Source organism: Patagioenas fasciata, chromosome 16 (assembly GCF_037038585.1).
Source record: "Patagioenas fasciata isolate bPatFas1 chromosome 16, bPatFas1.hap1, whole genome shotgun sequence".
NCBI lineage: Eukaryota > Metazoa > Chordata > Aves > Columbiformes > Columbidae > Patagioenas > Patagioenas fasciata.
Window position 1 is genome coordinate 13461530 of NC_092535.1, and position 8706 is coordinate 13470235.

General features: G+C 39.3%; 1 long non-coding RNA gene across 1 annotated transcript; it reads left to right on the forward strand.

The window, feature by feature from the left end:
• Positions 1–3675: 3675 nt before the first annotated feature.
• Positions 3676–8410, forward strand: LOC139829240 (uncharacterized). Its single transcript, XR_011741649.1, has 3 exons — positions 3676–4087; positions 7566–7662; positions 8175–8410. It is a non-coding gene; the product is annotated as an uncharacterized lncRNA (long non-coding RNA).
• The last annotated feature ends 296 nt before the right edge of the window (positions 8411–8706 follow it).

The window sequence follows — 8706 nt, forward strand, 5'->3', positions numbered from 1 at the left end:
TGCTGCTGCCTTCTGAAAAGCTGAGCCAAAAGACAGCAAAAGGCAGAACTCAGCAGGCCCAGCCAAGTGTCCCAGCTCTGAAACACTAACTTCGTATCTTGTTTATGGTACCCAACTTGTTTAAACTATCACAATAGGAGAAGTCATAGAACCACGAGGGACTTGGTTAAAACTCACTACACCACAGCGGCTTGGGAGTTAGAAGGACAGGAATGAGTACACATACGCAGGATGTGCCCCCTCCAAGTAACTGAGTCAGTGCAACTCACAGGCAAGCAGGGGAAACAACGGAAGAAACAGAGCGCTTTTGTAAATCACAGGATCGCACAGCACTGCCTGGAAATAAGCTATCAAAACTAGTACCTGGCACAACCCAGAGGCAGGCTGGTCAGCTACCTCAAACAAAAGTTAGGCCTTTGTGGAATTTTGGTATTTTGTATGCTAGTTCTCCATAGTTAGCCTTTTTTTAGTGCTCCTGTAATATAAAGGAGGTTTTTCTGGATCAGCCTCTATTTTTTGATTTTTACTCATTTAGATTTAAAATACTCAAAAACATTTCTGTGAGGCCTGAGCTCCCATTCTTACCACTCTCTTTACATTCACATCTGCTCAATGAATGCAACAGGCTGCTCAACAATTCTAAACCCTGAAGACTGTTAAGTTCCTTAAGCATGGACACAGAAACCTGTAGCTATAAATTCTAATGTGTGCTGAATTGCTTAAATAATAATAGTGATAATTCTGTTCTGTAGATGCTGTGGCATATCTTGTAAAAGAAGAGAGGTACTGAAACCAAATTTGTAGTAGACTGTGAAGTCCTTTTCCCAGGATATTTAACCCAGATTATGGTGTATAACCACATAACATGTCTGGAACAAAAATATGCACCTGGTGTTTCAAATATTGACAATTTTCATTTTAAACTTTGCACCTACAGAAGCCAAGTGTGATTAGGCTCTTTGTAGTGTGCAACAGCACTGGCTTTCCTTAAAAATGAAGTTTTGTGCTTGAGTTTGTTTCTATATGCTTAAAAAGTGGCTCCATGGAAACACACAGAACCCTCTAAGATAGCTCTAAAGGAAGGTAGAGGGAGTTTAAAAAGAAAGCTGTTTGAGAGTATTGATTTTACAAGTAAGTACTGTGAAAAAGAAGGTGGAAAATGTGCTGGAAAAGATGTGGAATTTAAATGAATCCTATAAATAACTTTTACAGCATACACATCTGTACAAAGGCAGAAGGAACAGGGAGGAACAGTTCTTTCAAATTCACTCTAGTTATCACCGTGTTAGTAGATATAGTCATCATTCAATGGCAACGTATAGGCTTGGATTTCTCTATCATTATTTCTAAGGTATTATATAGTTTCTAGAACCTTACATGTTAGAGTTTCTTGAGGAACGGAAGCAAATTTAAAGATTTCCTGCCTTCCCCTTTCCAGCCTCTCAGTCTAATCCCTCAGCCCTGGCCAAGCCTCCCTGCAGAGCAGCAAGGTGAGCTCATCTGGCAATATCCAGCAGCATCGTTTCTGGGAGGACTGGTCACGAGCAGTGCTGCTGGAATCACACCGGCTGTTCTGTTCGCCCCTGGAGAAAACGCAAGAGGCAGCTGTTCACTGGACAAGCACCGGCACCAGCACAATCATCTAACACCTAGAATTGCAAAACAGCTGTTAATGGAGAAGACAAGATGTGGGAATAAAGCAAAAGGCGAAAACAGTCAAAGAAAACAAAGAAGAGATACCAGTTTGGGATTGCTCTTCCCCTTTTTATCACATTCACTGCAGTTTGTAGCTACAGGGCCATACGCAACCACAGTCTGTGCTGTGGTTTAATCTGACACCAAGTTTCTCTAAATAGAAGTTGTTGTAGAGAAGGAATATTCTGACTTCACACCAAAGCATTCATTTCTTTTTAAGTGGGAGACTGTATCTGCAGTGTTGGGGGCTCTTTACGGGATATGTGCTCACCTTGCAATGCAGAGCAGCTCAAGCACCCTTCAGATGTCATTTCCTAACTTATCTCTGTCCTTTGAATCAGATTCTTCCCTTTTTTGCATATTCATTTTGTTTTCATCACTTTTCATCTTCTTACATCTTTCATAGTGACACAAATGCAGAACCCAACAACCCCTGCACACAAACTGTCCGTCTGATGCAGCCACATGGGTGCTGCTGTTTACAAAATGCAGTGACAAGCTCCACACTTAGCAGTAGAATTTCTTCTCAGTGGATCTGCCTCTTGCTCAGGGATTTTATTTTTCCATCCTAGTTTGTTGTTATGTTGATGACAACAGTTTCAGAAGTGCGGTATGTTTACCAGAAAGATGCATATTCAATTAATATTGCTTTAGGCAATTTTCACTAAAAATCAAGGCTTACAAATCTCTCCACGATTCACACAGATAAGAAGCCCATTCAGAAAGATGTTTCAGCAGTATTTCTAAGATACTCCTACTGTACCCTGCAAGACCCCGCCTTGCTCATTTGTAGCTCGACTAGAACTCTATTTACAGTCAGTCTAAGCTAGATACTTCAGGAATGGAAATGTAAAATGCTGATCCTTCGATCTGTCATCACAGTTTTGCAGACATTCATTATCAAGACATTTGATACCACTGACTGAGCCACCTTAAACTAGTCTGTCACTGTAAAAGCAGATATATATTCATAACTGGTACATACATACGAGCGCACACACACAGCTCCTGCGGCTGGAATACAAACCCCAACCATGTAAAAGTTCAGCCTCTCTCCATTAAGCTTTTCTACATTTTCAATTAGGAGGTAAGTTTTTTTCATTAAAATCTTCAATTCATTGCATTTTTAATTTTAGTCCTAAAGAGCAACCTGATGGGTCATGCCAGGAGGGCAAATATAAGCAGATGTGTATTCATCTCTTCTTAGATCTTCATTAATATCTCGTTTTTCTTGTCATTATGTAGCAGAACAGCTTTGCTGGAACCAGATGCCATTGGGTTAATTAAGTGAGAGTGTAAATGTCTTTTAAGTGGAGCCCTCTTCTTGAAGGCTTCCTATCTGTGGCTGATAACGCGTCCAACTCACCACAACAATTACCCTTTCAGAGGAGTGAAGATTTCCAAATATTTTTGTTGCAGTGCAGCAGACCTTAAATACGGCAAAACCATTTTCACAGGTATTTCAAAAAAAGTGTGAATGTCTGCCTAAATAATTTGGAGAAAAAACTTCACCAATGACTTATAGTCATCATTAAATACACTTTGTGGGAAATTAAATTTGGTTTCATGTTTTATGAGCTCCATTTCAAGGTATTAGACTGGAGTTCTGCCATTTGTTTAATTAAGAATTGATTAATCTTTCTCTTTTGCTTCTGATTTTAAGGGTGCCTATTCTCCAGTCTCAAATATTCACAGCATGTGCAATCTTTTTCCATAGTCTTAGCAGCATTTCCTATACCCAAAGGGAATAACACAGTGTAAATTATGTGATGACAAAATTGCACTTTCACTGCGTCATCACTACTAGTTAATTCATAAAAAGAAACTTATGCAATATTTGCAAAGCTTTCATTAGAATGTACTCATTTCCTAAGTGGGTCAAAGCTTAGAGCCTTTCACAATTGAAAAATATTTTAGGTAATGCTTAACATAAAACTTGAACGAAAAAAATCAGTCTTCTGTTTGGAAACCATAGGGAGATAGAGGAATGTTTCTCAGTATAAATCATATGTCTCAAATGAGATTTAGTTTTATTTTGATATTGACAGCTCTCTTTTATATAAATATGCTCACAGCCTAGATCTCATATGCGAAAACGGTACCTGTTAATCAAGCTGTGTAACTGCCACACTGCAATGAACAGGGTAAAACTCGATTTAGCTAGATATTTAAGGTTATTCTCTGTCAGGTCTTAGTGTCTGGAAGCACCATGTTGGCAGCAGAGAAACACGTGAGATCAGAATACTCTACGTGTACAACACCCATTGCTGCCACCGGAGACTACAGGCATTTTAGCTGCAGAAGGAGCATCGAGCATCCTGATGCATCCTGTAAGTGCAACAGAAAACTGAAATACCAACTGTCTTGCCTTGGGAGTCCCAGACCTTTGCAGGTAAGCCCATGAATACCTAGAAAGTGAAAATGGAATCACATAGCCTATGTGTTTACCGAGTGATTCATGATGTAATTCATATGTAATTCATAATGTGTGAGTAAAATCTTGTCTTTCTATAATCAGTTGGGAGTTTTACCACCGAATTCAATGGAATGCATTTTCATCCACTGTGTCCCAACTCTCTGACTAGAAGCAGAGTTGAATGAAATATTCAGATGCATTTGAATGATGAGCCTTTGCCCTGTCACGAATCAAGGGGTCTTTCTGAGCTAAGATAAACTTCCATGTGCTTTGTTGAAGAATGCTGGCCTTCCAGGATCCACTTGGGCCAGAAAGTGTCATTCTCTGGCAGTTAAAACTCACACTACCTGGTGTATCCATGCGTAACAGCTCTTATATTCACAAACTCCCATTTGAAAACAAGCAGGGGCTTATGAGGCCTGGCCAGTACAGAGGGCAAGGCTCGTGGGAACTTGCAGGCACTCTTAGCTCACAAAGGATTGCACACCTGAGCCAAAATTCCACCTGCCATTACCAAAAAGAGGGCTTAAAAAATCAAAGCAGCGGGCTCAGCCCCAGCGGACAGGGATGTATGTCAGTTTTCAAACTCTGCCACAAGTTTCCTTTGACCTGTTTTAACTCATGCCTTGTTTTCTACCCCCATTTCTTAGTCTGTAAAACCGAGACTGTAAAATTGCTATAGAGACTGTTCTTGTACAATAGGTTAAATGTCAAGATTGAACGAATGATCTGCTGGGTTTGTCAAACACATGATTAGAGTCCAGGACCCCAAGGTGCCAGGTAGGCAACCAATCCTTCAGGCAAACAGTCTAGCAAGTTTCATCAGTGCAGACATATCCTGATAAGGATTCTTAATTTAATGGAGTTCCGGCAAATAAACAAGCTTAATGAAGATTACTCGCTTCCTGGAATTCATTGTGCTGCTCCAATTTAATGCTATCACTTGCATAAGAGGCTGTAACAAAGTCTCTGGAAAAAAAAATAAAATATGCAAATTCGGACACTTCAAAGGCTTTTATTTTAATTGTGCCAATGCAGAACAGAACAAGAGCAACTCCACTGAAAATGGAAAAAGCATAAGAGAGGAAACTGATACATTTCCATCATTTCTTTAAGAATTACTCTCAAGCGCATGAGTTCTCTGAACTACCAGTTCCTCGGAATCAGTGCAGTTCTCGCCATGGGTCTGAAGAACTGCATGGAAAGTCCACAGGAAAAAAAAATGAAGACCTTACAGTACTCTCTCAATTTCAGTTTTAGTGCAAATGCTGAGTTCTGCATAGTTTTGCTGCAGTTTCTACACGTTATGATCCAACTTGGGATCACATTCAACAGAATCTGTGACCAGTTTGAAGCCATTTTCAAACAAACCTGGGCTGAACTGTGGCTTGGCACTCCGACAAGTGAAGCTTAGTGGTTTTGCTAGAATTTTGCCTAGAATTTGGAGGTTCTTTTGAATCAGAGATGAGCACAAGATGAAAAATTCAGATCTGCGCCAAGAGTTGTGGGTATTTGGATCCGCAGTTGTGGTTCTGGCCCAGTTCTAAATGGAGACAAAACCACAACTCAAATCAAAACTAAAAAAAATAAGTACATATAAAGACAGCCAACTACAACCCCCCAATTTTACACAACTCTCTCAGTTTGCCGGTTTTACTAATTACAGTGGATGTTTTAGGCCATTTTGCATGCACTAATTTCTCTGTTAGTCTTTCCCAGGAACACAGCATTGAGCAGTGACTCCGCACCAGATGAAGATTTCTTTCATAAGTGCAAAATACATTTTTAGAACTTCATTTTTCTTTTACTACCTCTAAATTGGGTGTGGAATTTACTTTAGCAAGCCATTTTATCTCTGCAAATAAGTTCAATTCCAGAAATAGGACTAAGAGTAAACTATTAAATAATGCCGGAACAGCTGGGTGAGGAACTATGATGTTAGAGACTTACAGGGTTTGATGGAAGCTACTACAAGTGCAAGAAAGCCTTCAACTCAGTTAAAGCTTGTAAAATCAACTTGCGGTCAAACTGCTCAAGGATTGATGAGAACGGTCCTTAAGTCACTGGTGTGAATTATTTCCCCAGTGCTCTCCTGGAACACAGTTGTTGTTACGTGAAAGTATGAAAAACTACAGAGAACAGAAAAGAATTAATCAAAAAGCAGCATAGGCCGGAACATATCCTTCAGCTTTCAAAAACTTGACCAAAGCCTGGATTTTTGCCAATTAATAACAGAAAAATTAAAAATAAAATCAGGCAAAAAAGACAGCAAGTGATTAATTAACATCATAGGTTACTCTAACATTCAAATTCTACTGCATAAGATATTTTCTCAACTAGCAACCAATGAATCACAGAGAGTTTACTGAAGTCTGACAAGCCCTCATGTTCATTTATTCTACATTCCAGAGACATATTCTAATTTCAGGATAATTAATAGTTTTGTAATGTTGACAACATAATTCCCTCAAATAGCGAACAGCTACAGATATATTTTATAGACGTGAGATTATAAACAACACTTAATGGCTGTACAAAACTTAAAACTTACTAAAATGGGGACTATGCCTGAAGCAAAGGTAATATACAGCTCATGCGTTTTTGCTCTAAAGTCAGCGCTATCTTTAGTACAGGCTTTGGGACCCTCCGTGTTTTCAAGTGAGGTATCCAACACACTATCCACAAAGAAATCCATATCTGTAGGGTAAATCTGATCATATGTGAACGTGGCTCACAAGACCACTCAGAATATAAGACAGCCTGTTCTTAAACCATCTCTTCCTCAGCTGTGCTGCAGAAATGCTGGTTTTGTCTGTGGTGTCCAGCTAATCCACCTGGAATACACTACAGGGCAACAGCCTTTTGATTAATGTCTAAATTTCAGCAGAATTTTGCTTTAGTTTCTAGCCTCAGTTTCCTGTAGAGTTTTGGACAAGTTATCTAGGTAACTACTTTCCAGAGTCCCAGCTTTTACTCTGTAAATTCTAATATACTACGCAGAAACAAGCATCAATCCATGAGAGGTAGGTTTCTAAATAACTTGAAGAAACCAAGCCATAATCTATGATCCGTTCCTTACTTTACACAGGCAATTATTGTGGCCTTCTTCACCTTCTCCTGTTTATGAAATGGAATATACCTTTCTGTGCTTGATCTTTACAGAACCTACCACAACAGCATTTGATCTCAGGTCTCTGCTTCTAATACTACTCTAAAACAAACCAATATATCTAATAAAGAACTGTGAAAATATTCAAACTAACAGCACAGTCTATCTTATCCAGAAAATATACAGATTAGTGTGCTGCCTACCAGTGCTGTAACAAAGAGCTTCTAATGGCACAAAATACAGCAGTCTGGAAAAACATTTCATATTACCATAGGAAGATTACAGGGAATGGGGGATTTAAGAGGGCATTTGTGTTCAAATGAAACAAGATACTCTTTCCAGCAGGGCTGCCAAAGATGACTTTGTCTTCAACCTGTGACAGTCTCCAGCGTTATAGAAGAGGTGTTACTTCTAGGAAAGATGGGACTACAAACTCTCCCAGGTATTTCCACAGTCCTCCACTCTCCTCTATGGTTCTCCTACCACCTGAAGTGGACGGCACTCCTATTCTATTTTACAAAAAATGAAATTGAAATAGACCAAGTGGGCACTCAGGATTTCATTTTTTTTAACTGGGTGCTCAAGTGGAGCTTTCACAGAGTAAGGTCACATCTAGTAAAAGGAAAACTGATCTCCTTTCAGTAGTCAAAATTCTTTTTTACATTCTTAGCCACCTCACTAGTTAATATTTAGAAAACGCCTCAGAAAAAAAATGAGACACACTTCCCCGAAGCGCCTCAGACCCTAGGTTATCTTGTTTTACAGTGCGTGCTTGTATAAATATTTATTTAAAAGAAATGAGGTGTTGCTATTATTGAATAATAATCCTGAAACCTTTCTTTCCCCAAACATTCTTTCATAAGATGATGATGCTGTTTTGTTTGGTATGTAAATTCAGCCATTGGACCTGGGATGATGAAAAGCAACTCAAACTCCTTTGCTTTTAATTTATAGATGCTTTCACAATGAAGAGGCCCCAGTCCTCCAAGCTACCCTGCACAATTTGCTGGCTGAATTAGAAAGAAGATGAAAGGTAGTATTAGGATCCCTTAATTCTGTCCAGCTAGTTCCTACACAGCGTTTTTGTAACACATTTGAACAGAATCATTACAGAGTAGAAGAGATTTCAAGAAAAAAAAAAAATGAGAGCAGGTATGAAAAGGATTCATGAGAATCTATAATTAAAGCCACATGCAGAACTAGAGCACAGTGTTCTTGTGCTTCCTTTCAATAATACTTCATAACCCTGAGGATATTATCTCAGTCAGGGGTCTGTTGAGCAGCACAAAAGAACATCCATATCCCCAGTTTGTGTTTGGCAGGATAAGACAAGGGAATGATCTTCAACACTATTCCATGCTCAGGGTGTGGGCTTATAAAGATACATGAAACTAAGAGCCAGCCCTTGTGCTTTCATGAAGGAAGAATTCAGATCTGCAAAGAAAGGCTTGGGGCGGGGTGGGGGGGAAGTTAAAGAATAACCACC